Below are 20,710 nucleotides of genomic sequence, written 5' to 3'. Positions count from 1 at the left end.
TGGTACAATATTTCAGGCATGCTGACTCGGGAGGACTGCCTGCAGGCCAGGTACCAGAACCAAGGGTTTCCAGCTCTAAGCACTCTGCAGCTACTGCAAGAACTGCAACCTGCTGTAAGCAATTTTGGTTTTAAGAATTGAGGGGTAAGTGTCTTCATGAGAGAGTTCTCAAGACCGTGCTAAGTAAACACATAAACACAGGCACTAACAGTAAAACATGTTCACATCTCAAAAGCCTGTGAACTGTGTCGTTTAGAATGAGGATGTTGGAGGACAGTGATACAGCAGATAAGCAGGAAAACAGAACAGTACCTCACCAGTACAATTTTTTATTTTCTGCCATTCTTTCTTTTTGCTTCCCAAACAGGACTCTTAGCATGCGTGTGTGACCAGAAATCTGACTCTGATACTTTAGTTACTTCTTGCTTGTCTGTTGTTTGAGCAGAGAAATGGGAAAGAAATGCTGCTGCTTGCTTTCTAAAATTTTCTGTTGTCACTATTTCCTTTATTAGAAGTTGCCTGGAGGGCACATTTGAATACCTGGTAGCCAACCAGCAGAGGGACATAAAGGTAATTTATTTGCAAGTAGAAGGGAGAAAAATACATGTTGGAAGTGAAGTGGAAAAAGTGTCCAGCAAAGTGTTTGCAAGAAACACTCAGTAGAAAATGAATGAAAACCACTAGAAAATAGAAGGTCATTATGGAATTCATCTGAGGGCATAGATCTACTAATGAAAAGTACAGATGGTATAGTATTAGAAGTCATTATTAATAAAGAAATATTGAAATATCATACAGAAATTGCTACATGACCGCAAGGGATAAATCAGTCTGATTAAATGAATTCATACAAGGTGCAAAATAATTTAAATGCAGGAGATTCCTAGAACTTCTTTTATAACCTCTCAGAAAATAATTTTAAAATTAAAAAGGCATGTTAGCTAATGCCAGATTCTTTAATACCATCAATGAAACACAGCCACTAAACAAAGCAAATGCTTTCCTAGAATACAACAGAAAATATTTCTTGACAGAATTATTAGTGCCATTGTAGCAGATATTAGCTGCAGCACTTCTTGAATTCTACCTACAGTATTGCCATGAATGTGAAGATTAACTCGGGATATGAAAGGTACTGTGAAAGGCTGTAAGGATGCAGATAAGACTAAATGAGTCTGGACCACTTGATCTGCTATACTGAAGGACGAGAAAGAAAGGCAACTGATGGCTGTCAATAGGTTGATAAACCAAAGTGAAAGACAAGAGTGATTTGAGAGGGAAGATGAAGCTGTTGTTAGGACATGGGTAAAATTGCCATGGATAAATGCAATTTTACCACAGGCAGTAAGTGGCAAAGCTATACCTAGTGCAGTGTGTAAGCAAGCATCTTGATACCATCAGAAAAAATGATGGCAATCAGATGAAGTGCCCAGTGATTGGCGCAAGAGAAATATTGTAATCGTATTTTAAAAAAGGTAGAATTGAGGACCCTGAAAACTACTAGTGTGTCAGCCTCACTCACTTGTGCCTGGGTAGGTGATGAAACAGATCCTCCTAAAGCTGTGCTAAGGCACATTGAGGACAGGAATATGGTTTGAGACAGCCAGCCCAGATTCACCAATGGGAAATCCTGCTTAACCAACCCAGTGGCCTTCTGTGGTGGAGTGACTCCATCAATGGACAAGATGTCATTTATCTGGACTTCTATAAATCCCTTAACATAACCCACCATGATTTTCTTCTCTCAAAATTGTAGGAGTTAGATTTCATGGATGTACTGTTTGGTAGATGAGAAATTGGTTGGATGGAACATCCAGAGGGCAGTCATCAATGGCTCACTTCCCAGGTGGAGATCAGTGACAACTGGTGTCCCTCAGGGGTCCATACTGGGACCAGGACTTTTACTATGCAGTGAGATCAAGTGCAACCTCAGCAAGTTTGAGGACAGCACCAAGCTGAGCATTGTGGCCAACCCAGCTGAGGGACAGAGGGATGAAGACAAGTTAGAGAAGTGAGCCCCTGTAAACCTCGGGAGGACAAACAAGGACAACTGTGAGGCATTACATCTGGATCAAGGCAACTCTTGGCAGCAATATAGGGTAGGGGTTGAAGGAATTGAGAAAAGCCCTGATGAGAAGGACTTGAAGTACTGGTGGGTGAGAAACTGGACATGACCCAGCAATGTACCCTGCAGCCTGTAAAACCAGGTCTATCCTGGGCTGCATCCAAAGCCACATGGCCAGCAGGGCAAGTCCCTCATTGTGCCCCTGATTGTGCCCCTCACCTTATCTCTGGTGTGACACCACTTGGGGACTTGCATCCAGCTCTGAAGTCGTCAGCATGGGAAACACATGGACCTGCTGGAGTGGGTCCAGAGGACAACAATAAATATGATTAGAGGTGTGAATTTCCTCTCCTATAAGACTGAGGTACTTTGAGTTGTTCAGTCTGGAAAAGAGAAGGCTCCAGGGAAACCTTATTGCTCCAGTATTTAAGGGGGCTTATAAGACAGATGAGGGAAGTTGCCCTATCACCTGTTGTGATAGGGCAAGTTACAATGTTGTTAAACTAAAAGAGGGTAGATTCAAACTAGATAAAAGAAAACTTTTTTTTTTTAATGAGGGTGGTGAAATCTTGAAGGGTGTTTCTCAGACATGATAGACACTTTCTGCCTGGAAACATTCAAGGTCAGGCTGGACTGGGCTCTGAACAACCTGATAACTCTGCAGAAAATGACAAGGGGATCCTGCTGGACAGCAAGCTGAGCCAACATGAGCCAGCAGTGTGCCATTAGTGCTGTTCCTCAGGCTCAGCATTGGGGCCAGTCCCATGCTTACTGTCTTGATTGATGGTATGGATGGGAGGGTCAAGTCTACCCTTAGAAATTTTGCAGACCACACCAAGCTGGGTGGGAGTGCTGATCTGCTGGAGGGCAGGGAGGCTCTGCAGAGGGATGTGGGCAGGCTGGATCATGGCTGAGGCCAATGGTGTGAGGTTCAACAAGGTCCAGTGCTGGGTCCTGCCCTTGGGTCACAACAACCCCAGGCAGCTCCACAGGCTGGGACAGAGAGGCTGGAAAGGAGCTGGGGGTGCTGGTGACAGCAGCTGAACATGAGCCAGGGTGTGCCCAGGTGGCCAAGAAGGCCAATGGCATCCTGGCCTGGATCAGCCATGGTGTGGCCAGCAGGGCCAGGGCAGGGATTGTCTCCCTGTGCTGGGCACTGCTGAGGGCACACCTCGAGTGCTGTGTCCAGTGCTGGGCTCATCACTACCTGCATGGACACTGAGGTGCTGGGGTGCACCCAGAGAAGGGCAACAGATCTGGGGAGGGGTCTGGAGTAAAAGTCCAATGAGGAGCAGCTAGGGAGCTGGGATTGTTTATCCTGGAGAAAAGGGGGCTCAGGAAAGAGCTTGTCACTCTCTACAGCTGCCTGGAAGGAGGTCATTGCCAGGTGGGGGTCAGTCTCTTCTCCCAGGCAACTGGTAACAGTACTGGAGGACACAGCCTCAAGCTACACCAGGAGAGGTCCATGTTGGACATGAGAAGGAATTTCTTCATGGAAAGAGTTGTTAAGCATTGAAAGGGACTGCCCAGGGACAATGGAGTCACCATCCCAGGAGACATTTAAGAAATAACTGGACGTGGCTCTTAGTTCTGGGCTCCTCAGAAGGAGAGAGACAAGGAGCTCATGGAGTGGGTCCTGCAAAGGGCTACAAAGATGATGAAGGGTCTGGAGCATCTCTCTTATGAGGAGAGACTGAGAGAGCTGGGCCTGTTCAGCCTTGAGAAGAGACAACTGAGAGGAGACCCAATCTATGCCTACGAGTATCTGAAGAAAGGGTGTCAAGGGGACAGAGCCAGGCTCTTCTCAGTAATGCCAAGCAATAGGACAAGAGGCAATGGGCAGACACTGGAGCACAGAAGGTTCCACCTGAATATGAGGAAAAACTTCTTTACTGTGCAGGGAAGCATGCACTAGAGTCTACTTCCTTGGAGCTATTCCAGAACTCTCTGGATGCAATGCTGTGCTCTAGCATGACCCTGCTTCAGCAGGGAGGGTGGACCACACAACCCATTTTGGTACCTTCAAACTTTATCCATTCTGTGTTTTTGAAGATGTCATTGTCCATTGCAGGGTGATTTGGCTAAATATTTTTTCAAGGTCCTGTCCAACCAAAACCATTCTATGATTCTGTGAAAACATATAGCATGAAATGTGAGAGGGAGACAGACATGGGATAGTGAAAGATTGGCATTCATTGAAGAGATGTTCTAAATTCCTTTTAAAAGTGTAGGATGGCAAAATATCATTGAAACATTGAGGAAGGATCTCTGAAGGTCACCAAGATCGATCACAACTCAAGCATTTGTTACCACTAACACCAGATCAGGCCAGTCACTGCTAACTAAACAATTCCCTCTGCTAAAGGATTGCTGCATTTCTTAGAAAAACAAGAAAACCTCAGGTGTAGGGAAATAAATTATTAATTTTGCCTCTCAAAACATCATTTGCAGTAGTGGAATAGCTCTTCAGTACCAACCTACCACCTGCAGGAAAACAAATTTCCAGTGATTATCTTCTTTTTCCATATCATGTCACAGTTTTTCAGCTATATTATTCTGCAGACACCAGTGTTGGTCTCAGTGTTTTACAGGACTGAAGACCTAGTGTTCCTGTAAGAAAGGCTTCCTAAATTATTGGTTTGCAATCAGTGGCCTAGACACAGACACTCTTTTCCAAGGGCAAACAGGGCAATTTGGTGTCATCTTTAGTTTGACTTGGTGCCTCAGTTGCCCCTTTAAAAAGACATGTTTTATGAAATAAGCTTTTTAAATCCTCCAAATATCCAAAAGGAAGTGGGAAAGAAGAGGGGTGAGTAGGAAGGAAGAGAGGGGAGTGGATAAAAACAATAAAGTACCATGGCAAGGGAATTTTCTCCCCACAAAAGAAATATTTACTGCAGAATACTTGCCTCTTCCTGTTGGCTTGCTACAGCAAGTTCTGAGTTATATACTGGAGCCTGTCTGGTGAGAAAAATGGTTGGTGAAAGAGAACGAAGGAGCATGTGTAAGTTATAATGTCTCATCAGTAATGATCACTCTTGTTTCAGGAGTCCTTTGAAATCAAGCTCTGAGAGTTCATAAATTGGATTTTCCCAGTTCATTCCTCATGCCTGCAATGCAACTGTCAGTGATGAGTTGAGCCAGGATAAAAAGATTAAGAGAGTTAACACTTGCTCCAAATTTTCCAACCCTAATGCTTAAAACAGCAATCTGTCACTACTTACCTAAGCAAAAGTATTCCTCAGTGGTGTTACAGCTGGGGATATCAGAGACAACTGCACATCCTGGATTCAGTCACTGGAAATTCGTGAATTACAGGCAAACTCTGAGCAAGTGGATTTCATTTATTTATAACATTTTTGCCCTTTCATTCTTGCCAGGAGGAAAGGTTTATAAGGATGTATGGAAACTGTTGCCATGATCTCATGCACCAACGAAGGATCACTCCTGGGCAGGGGATGGCAGCCAAACTATTTAGCTTTGCCCCATCAAGGAGGGGCTATCCTCCAAAGCCAGTCCAGGAGATGGTCCCTGGGGCTTCTGCAGATATCCTTATCACAGTGGGGATCTGAGAACACCACTCACTAAGGTGCAGAGGAAGATGAGAGGAGGCCTGCAGAGCTGGCCAGAGGGCTGCTGCACCAAGAGGGAGGCTGCAGGGGAAGTGGGGTTACAGACTAAATCCAAAGAGGGACCATCTGCAGCAAACCATTCTGATTTAAAACAAATTTCCTCAAAACTGAGCTTTGTTTCAACATTCTGACAACAGAAACATTTTTAAAACAGAAAGTTGAAACTGTTGATGGCACTAAAATATTCCAGACTGCAGGCTCACAGAAGGAAAATATTTGTTAGAAACTTAATTTTTGGTTGCAAAAGCAGATGAACAGAGACAGTTCCAGATAGGCAATGTATTCCTTGAAGGCCTCCTTCAATTATTGAAGTACCAAACACACTGTCATGTGAAGACAGTGCCAAGAAGAAGGGAAAGTCACTTTGGTCTGAAATTAGATAAAACATTTACAAAGCTAAATAAAACAGTTTTATTCTTATAGGTCTTATAATAGTTTCTACCTATGGCCTTTCATTCCTCCATTTTGGTTTTCAGTATTTAAGGAGACTATTCCCATGTTGTCTTCTACTCACTGTGGTGTGATATCTTAATTTGCATGAGTAAATCCTGACACAGCCTGGAGTCTGTGACTGACTTAAGCAGCAGAGAAATTCACTCTGGTTATGAGGAGCTTTTTAGCTCAAAGAGCTCCACTGATTGTTATAGTGCCTGCTAATTGCAAGTATTGGAGTACTGCCATGAGGAAGGGGTAGAGCCTGAGTGTTGTAGGAACTTCAGCTAACACATCAGGCCTTGCACTGTTCCAACACAGAAATTACAGGCTGAAACACTGCAAGGAGAAAAAAGTCGCTACTGAAAGGGAGTATTCCATCTTCCATGTTCAGCAGTGACAACAGTCCCAACCCACACTGTTCAAGATTCAAGGATATTGGCAAATCTCCTGCAAACTAATGAATGTGCATACAATGACTAGTCAAGGACACTCAAATGGCCAGCTTACATTTCTAGTTGACTGTTTGTGTAACTAAAATATAATTTGCCTATGCTGTCAGACTAAATGTGTGTGCAAATTCTGACATATGCAGCACTTAAACAGTACGCAAAGCTTTGAAGGTGCAGAGCAAGGAACAGCATTGGCTGCTGCAGGCAAGCAAGAGCCCAGGGGAGCCCCAGCACAACGCACACCATCATCCATGAGGCACAGTCCCACAGAGGCAGTGCGCGTCATGTGGAGCCAGGTGTTAGTGACAGGGTCCATCAGCTGTGCCAGACACAGTAGGGAGCTCAGTCAGGAGCAAAAGAGATGATGCCATAGATAAAACTAAAGGCAAGTCTACAATGTGGGTCCAAAGTCCATCCTGCCAACCTGGCCAAAGGCAGGACTGGAGACAAGCTACAATATGTGCCTGGGGTCCAATCAGGAAACACATTACTCAGAAGTACGTCTAGGGCCCATGCAGCAGACAAAGTTGGAAAAACAGACATCCCTAACTCAGCTCAGGCACAGACTGCATTGACACCCAGGCACATGGAGCAAGTTCCATGGTGGAGGCTCAGACAATATTTCTCTCAGGGTTATTAACACATCCTTAAAGAGAGCCTGACCCTTCGTTATGCTTATGTGAAACAGCAGAAGGACAAAAGGTTTCATCTTGGTGCATTTTTTAATAGGCAAATGCCTTGTGAACCCTGATCTAGGGCTAAAAATGTATTCAAGATTCCTCTAAATTTTGAGCCTTACACAGAGGTGTTAAATGGATAGATTTCTTATGACATCTAGGCAGATTACTGTGAGCCTGTCAGATCTTTTATATTTGATTTTGTCTCAATACTTGGGCTCATGTCAGGACATCTGCATCTCTCAGATCTTTAATGAAGTGCAGGGAAGTAGCCTCCATCTAGGGTTTCTCAAGACATCTCCCATTCCCCTGCTTCACTGACATCCAGCCAGGGACCATGGCCATGGCCAGAGCAGGACAGGGTCTAATGTGTGGTGCTTCCACTGGGGAGATAAGGAATACAGCACACAGCAGGGCTTTGGGTGCAGAGAAACTCATAAGCAATACAGCCCCTACCCATGGCAACATACTGTCACTGCCCCTCCAAATTCTAGGGCCAAGAGGATTCATCAGGGCTCAAAGGTCAACAGCATGAATTACTGTTTATTACACAGGTCCACCATTCCTTTTGCAGTGACTTTCAATTTTGGCAAGATTGCAAGGCAACCCTAGCAGCAAAATGCTCTAATCTTCTCAGTCACAGGCAGTGTTAAACTCTGGCAGACACTTGTGCAGCAGTACAGTCTGTATTTTATGGATGGTGTTTAACCAGCTACTTGCAGCTTCCTAGCTTCCTAGTTACCTTCGGCATGTTGCATGCTCCTTCCAATTAGAGCTGTGAGAGCCAAAATTACTGACAGGTTTGTTCACTGCTCTTACCATCAATTTGCAGAGATTATAACCCTGTCAGAAAGATATCATTGGAGATTTAAGGGATTGCTTTCTAGAGTCCTTCTGAAATGGCAGTTTAATGTGCAGAGAGCTTTCCATCATATTCTCCCATCCAAAAAAATCTTCTTAGGTACAGTGATATTTGTACATTAAAAAGAAAAAAAATATGAAACATATTCAATAAGTGAGTATAGATAGATTTATATTATACACTTTTACGAATACATGTATCAGTTTTTATACTACAACATTTCCTGTCATTCCCTTCCTCTCGTGAGTGGTATAGAGAAGAATATTCCAGCAATCTGGGAAAGCTTCACACATGTATGAGAGAACCAAGCTTGTGGATCTAGCTTACGCTGGCTGTAGCAAGGAAAATCCAGCACTTGTTTCAAAAACAGCCTGTATTTTTTGCACTACATTCCTGGTTATGCAGAAACATGAGCACGACCCCTGAATGATGGGCCAGAGGCTAGTTCGATAGCAAAGTTCAACAGCAGGAAATTAGCAACCCAAACACTGGTTTTAGCTAAGCAGTATAGTAGTAATATAACTGGTATTTAGGTTGATAGAAGTTTTAATGGTGACTCTATGGTAATGGGTACCTAGAATCCTCCTTTATTTAGAAGTTAAAAGCTAAAAAAAAAAAAAAAAATATACACTCAAGTTTAACCAAATAGAAAGTAAATACCTAAAAAATGGCTGGGTTTTCTTGCATTTTCCATATACCAAAAAGCTTCACCTCAGAGTTAGGTTTCCATAACGAGAAGAGTGCTGTTGTTAATCTGTTTGAAAACACAATTCCGGCAGCTTCATGGTATGTTTTACATGGAGGGGTGTGAGGCTTTAAATAAGAGTGGTATCATTTTTTTTCAGAAGCTGACACACTTTGGGTAAAAAAAGTTCAGCTGTAGGTGTGTGACTGTCTTGATTCATTGTTCCACCACAGAAAAGGGCAGTGAGCCACCAAAAGCAACTGGATTAGAACAGGAATTAATTCCTTAATGCCAAACCAGATAAAAGTCTTAAACAGCAAGGTACCTCACATCCTTTGTATGAAAACACAATGCTCACAGTTCATTGTAAGAACAATGAATAAGACCAACTTTTTGGATTAGAACATATATTCAGTGGGCTAAAGGATGCTCTTGGAATGAAAGGGCATCAGGACAAGGGAGGAGCTGCTCAGAAAAAGGCTTAAAGTTTGAGCTGAGTGGATCTGAAAAGTGTCTTCAGGAAAGACTAGGTTTTATCCTAACACCTTGTCTTCTGAGATATGTATTTATTCACTTTCCTGGCTGGAGAGGAGCTGTGTTTTTAATCTTGCTTTGTTGCCTGCACAGGCAATTTCATTTAATTGGTGTTGTGTTTTCTCTTCGATAGCTGTGCTGCTTTGGGAGGTAGTCTTAGTTTTATGCACATAATTCTCAGCCTCACCACCTTCTGAAGTTACCGAGTACACATAGCCTTTTTCTTTATTGCTCTTTTCAGAGTTTTCTTTCATTGTATATTGGTGTTATGTGACAGCTACACCTTTTTCATTGCCCTTTTAGACTTCATATTTTGTCCAAACAAAGTATTGATGAGGTCTATTACTTTTTCTTTTTTCTTTTGTATACTGAATTTTGTCTATGTGTGTGATAAAGCTTTGAGTGTTTTAATATTGAGTGGGTAAGTACACATATTTTCTGTTGAAGTTTGTGAAAACCTCTGAGGTGATGAGGTCAACCCGCAGCTTGATCTCCCATGGAGCTACTGATAGTAAAAATGAGCATTTTAATTACTTCTGGTTTTCCTGCCCCTGCATGTTTCCATATCAAATTAATTCGCATATAGAAGATAGCATTATCAGGTGTTAATTATTGGAAGAGTAGCACAGGAACAATCAGGCAGACTTGAAAGGCAAACAGTCACATGCATACACAAATAACTTTGAATGAGAGAAATATATTTCTGTTCTTGACTTAATGGTCATGTTTGAACCATGGTATGTGTTTAACATGCACATCTTAGAAAGTATGAAAAAACAAACTAGCAATTTTGAGAAAATGCTTTCAAAATCTTCATTGCAAGAGAATGTTGCTGAACTGTAAATGTTCTTCCTATCAGATATCTCAAGGGAATAGTTTGAGTTGTCTGATTTCTAAAACATGAATTAGGAGAAAAAGCACCCAGTGCTCTTTTTTTAGTCTCCCAATCTTTCCCTCCATGCATACTACAGATCTTGAGCTTTAAACAGGCCATATGTTATTCGGTGTCCATAAATATTTATCCTGTTTTCTCTTGATGTTTCTAAATGAATTCGTAATCCTAAAGCCCATACCTATAAATAATGAAGGAATCTAGGTTCATCCCTTCCAGTTTGCTTCCGTCTTTGAATAAAATTTACACATTATTGTACACAACAACATGATATTTATTAGAATTAAGCATGATGATTAAACACATAGATCATCCCTCGAGCTCTAATCAGATACCTCCTCTTCAAAATGCATGTTTTTATGACTCAGCTTCAAGCCTAAGTGAACAACACACACAACATTGAGTTTCTGAAATTCTTTGTGCTCCTGCAGCTAATGGAAACTCAAGTATTATCTGCTATGCATAAAAATGTGAATAAATTGCCACAACTCAACCTCTTCTCACTAGGTTTGGGTAATTACTTTCCCAATAAGTCACTATAAGGCACTGCTAAAGAAAACTGTATTACATATTATTTATGGGCATAATAAGTACATACAAGGCTTTGCTGTAGATGGAAAATGGAAGTCAAATACAATAAGCCTTTCCCTTCGATTTAAGGATAAAGCTTGTGTCTCTAATAATGGGGCAGAATAAGAAAGTATAGTGTTTAATGATAATGGGTTTCTTTATGAAACAGATGGATTTTCATGGGTGTTTTTGATGGAACAGCAGGCTGTTTTACATGGCAGGAAGCCTCAACCACAAGAAAGTCATAAGTGAAGCAGTTAAAGGCTCATAAAAGGTTTAATGCAAAGCTATGTGAAGCAAAAAGTAGCGTCATGGATTTACCAATGATTAGAATGGGCTCAAAAAAGCAACCAAGGGGAGAGAAGAGGAAGCAGGAGACCTTATGTCATCCAACCACATCTACACAGAGAAACAGGTCCTTTTGTGACTCCTCAGTGGCATAATGACACAACAACCTTGTTACAATCAAAACTTTATTTCAACATTGACCCTCTGCCCAGGCGGTCATTTCACAAAACTGATATCCAAGACTGTTTGGAGGTCAGGTCTATCAACAAGAAGAATATTCTTCTTTAAGTAGTATTTTTAAAAGGAAAAAAGTTAAACTTCTGTATGTGCTGGTTTGAATGTAAACTGGCTGGAAAAAATGAATTCCACTCAAAAGAATTTACCTCAAAAGAGGTTTCAGATCAGAGTTACAATTTAATAGAAATATTATAATAAATGCAACAATACACAGAAAACTGTCTTAAACAAACCTGGCACCATGTTGGTCAGTAATAGTCATAGACCTGTCAGGTGGTGGTGGCAGTCTTGTAGAAGTGGTGGTCACAGTCTTGTCAAAAGCAGTGGTCCTGTGGAAGCTCTGATCCTCCACCAATCTGTCACGTGGTCTCATTCCACGTCACCAAAACAGCTCAAGTTCAGGTGGGAATGCTCAGTATCTTCCCCAGGGCAGGGAGTTTCATGATGGAACGATGCAATACTGTGAATCATGGGATATTTGGAGGTCCCTGATGATCCAAGTCCTTGCACCTGCCCATTCTGCTGGTGTCACTGAGTCCATGATGGCCCAACAGCAGAGATGACCCCTCAGAATGGGGGTAACTGTGCTGGTGCTTCCCCAGAGGGAGTTACCACAGCTGAGTCATAGGTGTGAAGAAAAAGGAACCCTATTCTGCCCACCCAGCCTGTAGCCTGAGGTGTCTGATGTGCTCAGGGCAGCTCCTGCAAATGACCCCTCATTAGCAGTTCATTAGAAATGACAGAGGGGTGTATAACACACATAGTCCTAAACTGGCACCCTACTCCTGTAACCAGGACACTGTATTAGGCCTTAAGAACCAAAAAATAGCATGGGAGAACTTGAGGCCAGCTGCATTCTCTGAAGCTGTAGGCAAAAATTCCCAAAATTACCTCTCAAAGCATGCTAGTGGACACTGCTGTGTCCTGAGATGCTAATGTCATTTGCCTGTCCTGTCTTCAACCTGTTTCTTTTGTGTTGGAGAAAGAGCTGATTACCTCAGAATAGGATTTACCAAATTCCAGAGCTGGATATCATAGGAGGACTCAGTGTACTTTCCAACAGTTTTAAAACAATATAAAACATGATTACTCAAATTTCCGTTTTGAAGGATGCAAGTATTGATCTCATGTTGTGGCAGAAGAATGAAAACACAGCCATGAAAGACAAAAAGAAGTTTAGGCAGTTGCAGTCACACCTTCAGTTCAAGAGCCAGTGGAGTGTGAGCTGTGTAACCAGAGCAGGACCACAGTGTTTGGAGCTCACCATCCAGCACAGGTGGCATCCTCTCTCACCTGTGTGGATCTGCCTCCCCTGCTGCCACCTTACTCCCCTTGGCTGCTGGCCCCTACTTGTCGAGCCACGTTGGTGGCATGCCTGGTACCCCGTGCAGGGCCATCCTTCTGGCAATCTGCAGTGCTCTACAAAGACCTTCCTGAAATCCCAGGGGGACTCCAGAAATGAGTACAAGCTGAAATTCCCCATCAACCTTAAATCAGGAGGAGAGCAAGGGCCAGGAGCAAACCCAAAGAAAAGCCTGCATTTTCTACTTCTGATTTGCTTCATCTATATTTGCATGACAAAAGAAGCCTGAACAGAGCCACTTGGTATGACTTGACAGTGGGAGACACGGTTGCGAAGGATCGGCGGTGTCAGAGGATTTTGGGATAGCATTTGCACAAGAGATTGGAAAAATAATCAAATAAACGGCACTGATTAGCTGATGATCTGCTGCTGAATCCCTGTTTAAAATGCTGGTCCACCTTTCAAATGCTTCCCTTGTGTGCTGCATTCCATTTTGCTTAATAAATGAGAAGTGTTTCAAGATACTGCTCAAGAGCTTTTTCTCAGCAAGCTAAATGCATTTTGCTGGTGATTGAGAAAGCCTATTCCAGTCTCTGGCAGGAAATGACCAGGGCTGTTAGGTCAGACTGGGTAGAAAAGAATGACAGTCTCCTCATATTCAATCAGCCCCCAATTACAGTTTATCAGCAAGAGAGCAGATCAGAAATGAGTTTTGTTGCAATTGGAGCTCTCTGCATCCAGCCATATAAGCCTTGGTGCTCTATATCTAATAAATAGCTCTTGGTATTTAGTTCCCCTGGAACAGTTTATCTATCTGATCTGCCTGCTTCTTGTTATGATTCAAGGTTTCTTAAAATGAGAAACAAATATCAAAATATACAGCCATATTTTGTGTGTTTGTTTAAAGTTTCAAGCAAAAATTGAAGCTTTTTTTCTTTCACATTTTTCAAAAAATTTACCTAATTTATTTCCCTAGACAGGTTATTTTAGTCAGTGATGAATATTTTGAAAGCTAAATCTTTCCAGACCTGGCTAAAACTATGAAATTTGATACAGTAAGGCTTTTTTTTTCCTGAAAACACTTATTATGTAAGTGAAGTCAGATACTATAGAATGTCTGTCTACTTTGTTGAATATTTCTCTAAAAATATTTTGCTTTCCTAGATAAACTAAATTCCTTTTCCCTCTTCCTGAAACATTTAAAGGTAAGAACAGGTTATGTTTTGGAATAAATGTCCTTATTTCTTGTGAAATAAAACCGGAAAAAGTAGAAAAATCTCTGCTATTAAAGCAGGAAAGCTTTTTTTTTTTCCCTGTTAATCACACATCACTAAAAGCCTACCTTAGTAATCAAAAAGCCACATATTTCAGCTGCTAATGGAAAATTCCCAGCAGGGGCAAAAGTTTTACTCCTTGCTTTATGGTATGGTGGTACAAAGGCACACATGACTGACAGGAGAACACCCCCCAAAAGAAATACACCCCAAAAGGTACAAGAAAGACTAAAGAGCTTGATTTAAAGACTTCAGTAACAGAGGGTTTTTTTCTCTTAATTCCATAGTTATGGACTACCTACCTATCTAAGGGTGAAAAGAACTTGCAAGAGGGGAATTCATCTAGTGACTTACAGTTTACTTCAGCATCTGATCTTGTCTGTGGGCAAAAACTGCTTCTAATGACTAAAAATACCAACCTTCCCTTTAATTTTGTGACCATAATGGCTGCAATTTTTCTAGAAATTGAGAATGTCTAGAATATAAATAAAAAAGTCCTAGCTGACATGTCCATGGAGAGGGAGAGTTGTGAGCACAGCAATCAAGGTACTTGATGCCAAGGGCTATCTGTCAGTTCTCAGGCAGAAGGCAGCATCTCAGGAATGATGCTGGTACATCTCTAAGTTTCCCAGTGTTCAGCATCTGACAGCCAGGAGGAAGCTTCAACATTCAGATCCTGCAGCAACGCTCACAGCATCTATCCTGAGCACAGGTCTTCCTCTATTGAGAGCTGTCCCAACTCCACTGCAACTAATGAAAATATGCCAAATTCCACCAGCTGAAGGATCTATTCTGGGTCTTGATGGAGGGAAAATGAGAAACTAAAGCCAGCAAGTTTCAGCAAAAGGATTGTGCCAAGTTTACATTGTATGCTTTTTCTGAAAGATGTGTAGGTGTCCTTGCACAAATGGACTCTTTCTCAGAAATACTGAATTAATTTGTGGGTGCAGAATATGCTCACAGACTGTTAATTGAACTTCTACTACTCCATATATATTGCCCCTCCCTCAGGCTGAGAGGGAGACTACTGCTGTACTGTCCTTGACACAAGGATTTCCTAACTCTTCATCTGGCCACACAGAATGGAACAGGCTCCTTTCCAGCACTTTGAAACTCACATAGGGCCCTGATAGATGTGTCTCAGGTGAAGTTTGGAAGGTAGAAGTCTGGGAGAGTTCTGAATTTTCTTTTTAAAATAAATCACTGCCATTTTAACACCACTCCTTTTGAATGGCATGAGTATTTGTGTTGTTGCATCTAAAAGGGGACAGAAGCCCTTAGACTGGATGGTAGAGAGGTGAGACATCTGATTATTGTAATTTTCTCTTTGTGGTGTTTTGTTTTGCTTTGCTTTGCTTTGCTTTGCTTTGCTTTGCTTTGCTTTGCTTTGCTTTGCTTTGTTTGGGGTTTCCGTTTGTTTTTGTGGGGTTTTGTTTAGTTGAGTTTTGTTGGGTTTTTTCTATTTTTCACTATTGTAGCAAAGAACAAATGGGGGTTCATTCCTTCTGCAGCACTCAGAAATGCTGAGTGTTTTGAATTTTCCATGTAAATGCTTGTGCTAACTGCTGACCTCCATTGGAAAAAGAAGAGAGTTTTATTCCCCTGGACTGTGGAGTTAACACAGCTGGAGTTTTTCAAAGGTGCCATTAGCAGGGATAGGAGGACACCTCAGTTTTTAAATCAAATCTTGGTCTGAATGTCAGAGAAAGATGCAAAGCTCCATTACTCAAAGCTGTGCAGTTGTCCTTTGATCTATCACTGTTGATATAATACAGAGCTTTGCTGGCTGTGGTGAATTTTTTCTATTGCTCTTCCTGTTCTAAATGGCTTCTTGCTTCTGAGTGTTATATGTATTTTGGTAGAGCTCTGCCTGAACTATAGGGCTGTAGAGAGCAAATTCAATGAGAGCAGAGAGCTGATTTGCTAACATAATGATTGCAGCTGCAGTTAAGTGAAAGCTTCCATAACAATGCAGGAGCAATACTTCATTAATCATGTCTGAAAGAGAGAAAACAAAAACGTGACTAATTTTGACCTGGATGATCTTCACTTCAGACTGAATCATGCACCGATATATAGAAGAGGCTTTAAAACATCTCTCAGCAATGGTGCTAGTGAGGAACTTCCACTGCTACTTCATGGCAACTTGAAAAAAAAGCTCCCTGATACTACCATTCCATGCGCCATTTCACATCGCATTTACACGTGGTGGGGAAGTCACACTCACTGCAGATCCTCATGGCAATTGCACCCTTGACTTCTGGAAGGACAGACTGCATTTTTCATCCTTCCTGACCCTTTGCAGTCCATAAGAATTTTACTTAGTGAAGGTCCTAGAAAGGTCCAAAACTGTGCCAGGTTCAGATAAATTTGTCTCTGTGCTTTACTGCTCAGGTCATGGACAAGCTGCAGGACAGTGTTTCAGACTGGGGCCAAATACCTTGGACAGTGTCAACATCAGTGACTACCCAACTCACTGCTGTACACTTGGGCTATGCCTTTCCTTTCCTATGTTTCCCCTCCACCAGTCTTCAAATCCTTCCTCTTTCTTCACACATTGGGAAAAAAAAAATAAGAAGCAAATAAGATCAGCCTGGAAAGCAGTAAGGAATCATTAATTATCTGAGCTGAAGGATTGACATATGTGCAACAACCAATTTAAAATACAAAAAAAATATGCAGATTGATCAGGAATACGCATCTGGCTTCTGCTTGTAGGTGTTGATTTAGAAAATGAACATTACAGTTACTGATGTTTTTTCAGCAGATTTAGACAGGGTCAAAAGAAGCCGCCCAGAACACCTCAGGCATATGGGAATGTTCTGCTTTTGAATAACCTAAAGCCATAATTTTTTCCTGTTAATTGTTCATAGAATAAACATTAAAAATAGCAGATACTGGCTATTCATAAAGCAAAGTTGCCTTTAGGAAGTGCAGTCCGTGGTGACTGCTGTGTTGCGGAAGGAGCAAGGTCTTCTCTCCTGGGTAGGTGTGTGGAGCTGACCGTGGCCTTTTGGGTTGAGTGGGATGCATCTACCAAGACCAGGGAGCTCTGGAAACCTTCTCCACACCATCTTCACAGGCACAGTAAGTGAGTTAGTCTTCTCTAAGAGGTGGTGGCTCTGTGTGTTGGCACAAAGCTGAGCACAGACTCAAAAGAGCTCTGGCAATCACAGAGAGCACAGAGATGGATAGAGCTGTCAGGGAGACCTGCCCAGCTCTGTGGCCCAAAAATCGTATCTTTGTAGAAAAATGTGGTCTTCCTCTTGTGTAAAACCTAAACAAGAATTAGACATTGCCATCTACAAGACACAAGCAGAAACACACAGGCCTTGGGAAGGAAATATTTTGGCTGCTTGAGAAAAATGCCACCCTACAATGAACCTCTTTCATTGTGCTAGAGTGAGAAAGCCATAGTGCACAGAGCTCTTCCACTTTTTGCCTTCCTATCCTCTCGTCAGTCACATATGGACAGTCACTTTGTGCAGCTTTAAATTCTTGTGTTTAGGTCCACATCTTCTTTGAAGTCCCTGTGAACCCAGAGCTTCCTTCCCCTGACTTCTCTGAATTCCTCAACTTCCTGCACTCCAAATGCCTGGGAGTCTTTTGGTTTGGATATCCCACAAGCTATAATGACAGGTAAGGCATTTGTAACGAGAAGAGCAGGATTTTCATTTCTACCTTATTTTGCCCTGAATATAGAAAGGTTTTTTTTTTAAACAGAGTTTTAATGTCATGTTCCAGACAAACCTCTGAGTACTTTGGTAAGACATTCCAGTAACAGTGTCCTGCTGGCACTGAAAATGTCACTTCCTGCACTTTATTCATAGCTTAAATTAAAAATATTGATCACCTACTATAAGAAGTAAACCACCTACATTTTACTAATCTAATTAAAAACATAATCAAAGTAAGCTTGAAGAATTCAGTCTTACTAGACTGATGGAAAATTCTCACAAACGATCTACAGCCACAGGTTGTTGAAGTGCTAAATCCTAAGGTTTTGAGGACATTAATGTCTAGTTCTACAAGTTCAAAGCAGATTTTATTTGTTTTAAATTTCATTTCAATGGCCAGGTCATTTTAAATTGAGAACTTATTAGGAGCTGAAGGAAGAAAATACAGCACACTTTCTTCCTATGCTGCATGACTAAGATGATAAGGAAGTATATTTTCCTATCTAAAATCTTGAACGATTGATTGACTGGAATTGCTTGGGTAATATATGTAATTTTCCTTGTAGTATAAGTTGATTAATTTTAAAAGCAAAATATTTTGATTACTTCATAGATATCAAGTTGCATATAAATTGTAAGAAGCAAAATTTAGGAGGATTATTTTACAAAAAAAAAGTTTATAATATTTGAATTAAAAATTGAAATATATATTTAAATGGTTAAATTTTTTTACAGCAATTTTTAGCATTTATACTTGTTCCTTTTTCAGTCATAGTTTAAAATGAATTGGATTGAATTGAATCACCTTGAATGTCCCTTCTATTTGCTCTCAGCTACCTCATAACTGAGCCTAGGTTTTGGAAAAGTATACACTCATCAAAAGCGAAACACTTATGGCAGACAGAACTTTCCAAATGTCCCTTCCTCTTCAACCCCTTTTCCTCTGGAAAGATCTTACTTAGTGGAATAATTTATGAGAATATCTGTTGATATTTTTTTCTTTTTTAACTTTCTATCTATCCTATTCCCCCTCCAATTAATTTTAAATCCTTTCTTTCATGGATCACTACCCCGCATTCAAGAGGCACCAAAACTCCACATCCTCTCTGAATTTTCTAAATGGGTCTTCATTTTTGTCTGCAAATAAAGGGTTTGGATATGCTACTTCTGCAATACAGTGTAGATTGCTGAGAAACTGAGTTTAAAAAGGAAGAATGAGATCATGAATCATTATTCTGCTTAACTTTTTAAGTCTTACCTCAAAAGCTACTGTACTATGTTCTTAATCCTCTAAGAATCATTGGTTGTTAACCATAATTTGTTCTTATATTTTTAAGATTTTCACTAAACATGAAGTGCCTCTTTTTTTTTCTTTTCCCTCCTTGACTTCAGCCTTTCAAAACAAAACCAAAATTACCTAAGTATTTACATCTATTATGTGATGCATTATTCATCTATTGCTAAGATTTTTTCTAAATTACTAAAGCACCCATTGGTATTTAAGATATATATAACTGGAGATGTCAGTTATGGCCATTTAACAATATACATCTCCTCCTCCTCTTCATAGATAAACAAATGAAAGCCACTAGCCTAAATTAAGATTTTCTTCTATCTAATCCTACTCCTGCAGCTACAGTTATGCTTTATAGCTGGCTTGCCAAAACCTAGCACAGAGCATGCTGCCATAGCATTAAAACTGTGTATCCAGAGAGAATTTTCCATCCCTTTTTGTATAATCTATCATTTTTATAGATTCACTGTGAGGAGGGGGAGGACGCTAACCTTAGATTTTGGAAAGAAAAATAGTTATCAGTCTGTTAGATACCTATATGCAAAATATAACCACAATTTACTGCATGGTTCAAAAGTTTCTCTTTCTACTAAAACTTGTAACTGATGAAGTCCAGGTTGCTGGTTAAAGTGAGGACGCAAGTGTATGAGATCATCTTGAGGGGCAACGGGCAAAAACTGGAGCACAGAAAGTTCCACCTGAGCATGAGGAAGAACTTTACTGTGCAAGTGACCATGCTGGGGAGCAGACTGCCCAGGGAGGCTGTGGTGTCTCCCCAAATGGAGATATTCAACAGCTGTCTGGATGCAGTCCTGTGCCACGTGCTCTCAGATTACCCTGCTTGAGCAGGGAGGTTGGACCAAATGAGCCACTGTAGTCCCTTCCAGCCTGACCCATACTGTCATACTGTGAATTGAATATACATTAAAATACATTCGTGTTGGGCTGTGCAAAGAATGCCCAGCTGGAGAGCAAACATGTGCCTGCATTTGTCAGGGGTTATGTAAGGCAGTTCCTGTTAAATGCTTTGTGAAACTTCGCGTTAACTTGGTCTGTTGGCGTGCATCAAAGCAACAGACTTCTTATGGATTTGGGCAAGGAAAAAAGAAGCAACAGAGGAATAAAAGGATGAGCTTAATTCTTCCATTGAAAATATTGAAAAGAGACAAGTGGTACTAGATGTGAAAAAAAAAGCATTTGAGACAGGGGATTTTAAAATTAATCCTTTATGTTTTTTAAATATCAGATATGTAGATATCAGATCTTCACTTCCATAAGCCATGTTTTCAGAGTACACTCTGAGAAACTATGGTACAAAGCCTCAAATGGAATATTTGTTCAATTTCTGGGCCACAAAGCCTGGGGGAAAGTTCCTAGTTCTGCCATTAAACACACACATGATTTGCTGATTTTTTATATTGCGTGAGGCACCTAAACATTAAAATGCTAGCAGGACTAAACAACAGGTGTCGATGTAAAGAGCCATTTACAGTGCTGTTTTGGTTCAAGCAGGTTAAAGCAATGACCTGAGCATTCAGCTCCGGAGAGCTACAGTCAGCTACAGGAAAGTATAACTCATCTGGACAATATCTGCTCACTTTTTGTTTCTATTTAAAAATGAAGTTGTATAAAAATAAACCCCCCAAACCCAACACAAGAGAAATGTCTGTCTCTAAATTTGTTTGCAACATTTCTAATATTGTCTTCTCATGTTTTTTGACCTAACAGCAATACATATCAATGTAACAGTTGAAAGCTGGGTAAAATCCCAAGGCCACCTGCCTTTCCAAAAAAAAGTCCATCCTCTGATCCAAGCAGCTGCAGAAGAGACCTCCA

This window comes from Haemorhous mexicanus, chromosome Z (genome assembly GCF_027477595.1).
Source record: "Haemorhous mexicanus isolate bHaeMex1 chromosome Z, bHaeMex1.pri, whole genome shotgun sequence".
Lineage (NCBI taxonomy): Eukaryota > Metazoa > Chordata > Aves > Passeriformes > Fringillidae > Haemorhous > Haemorhous mexicanus.
This window is presented reverse-complemented; position numbering follows the sequence as displayed.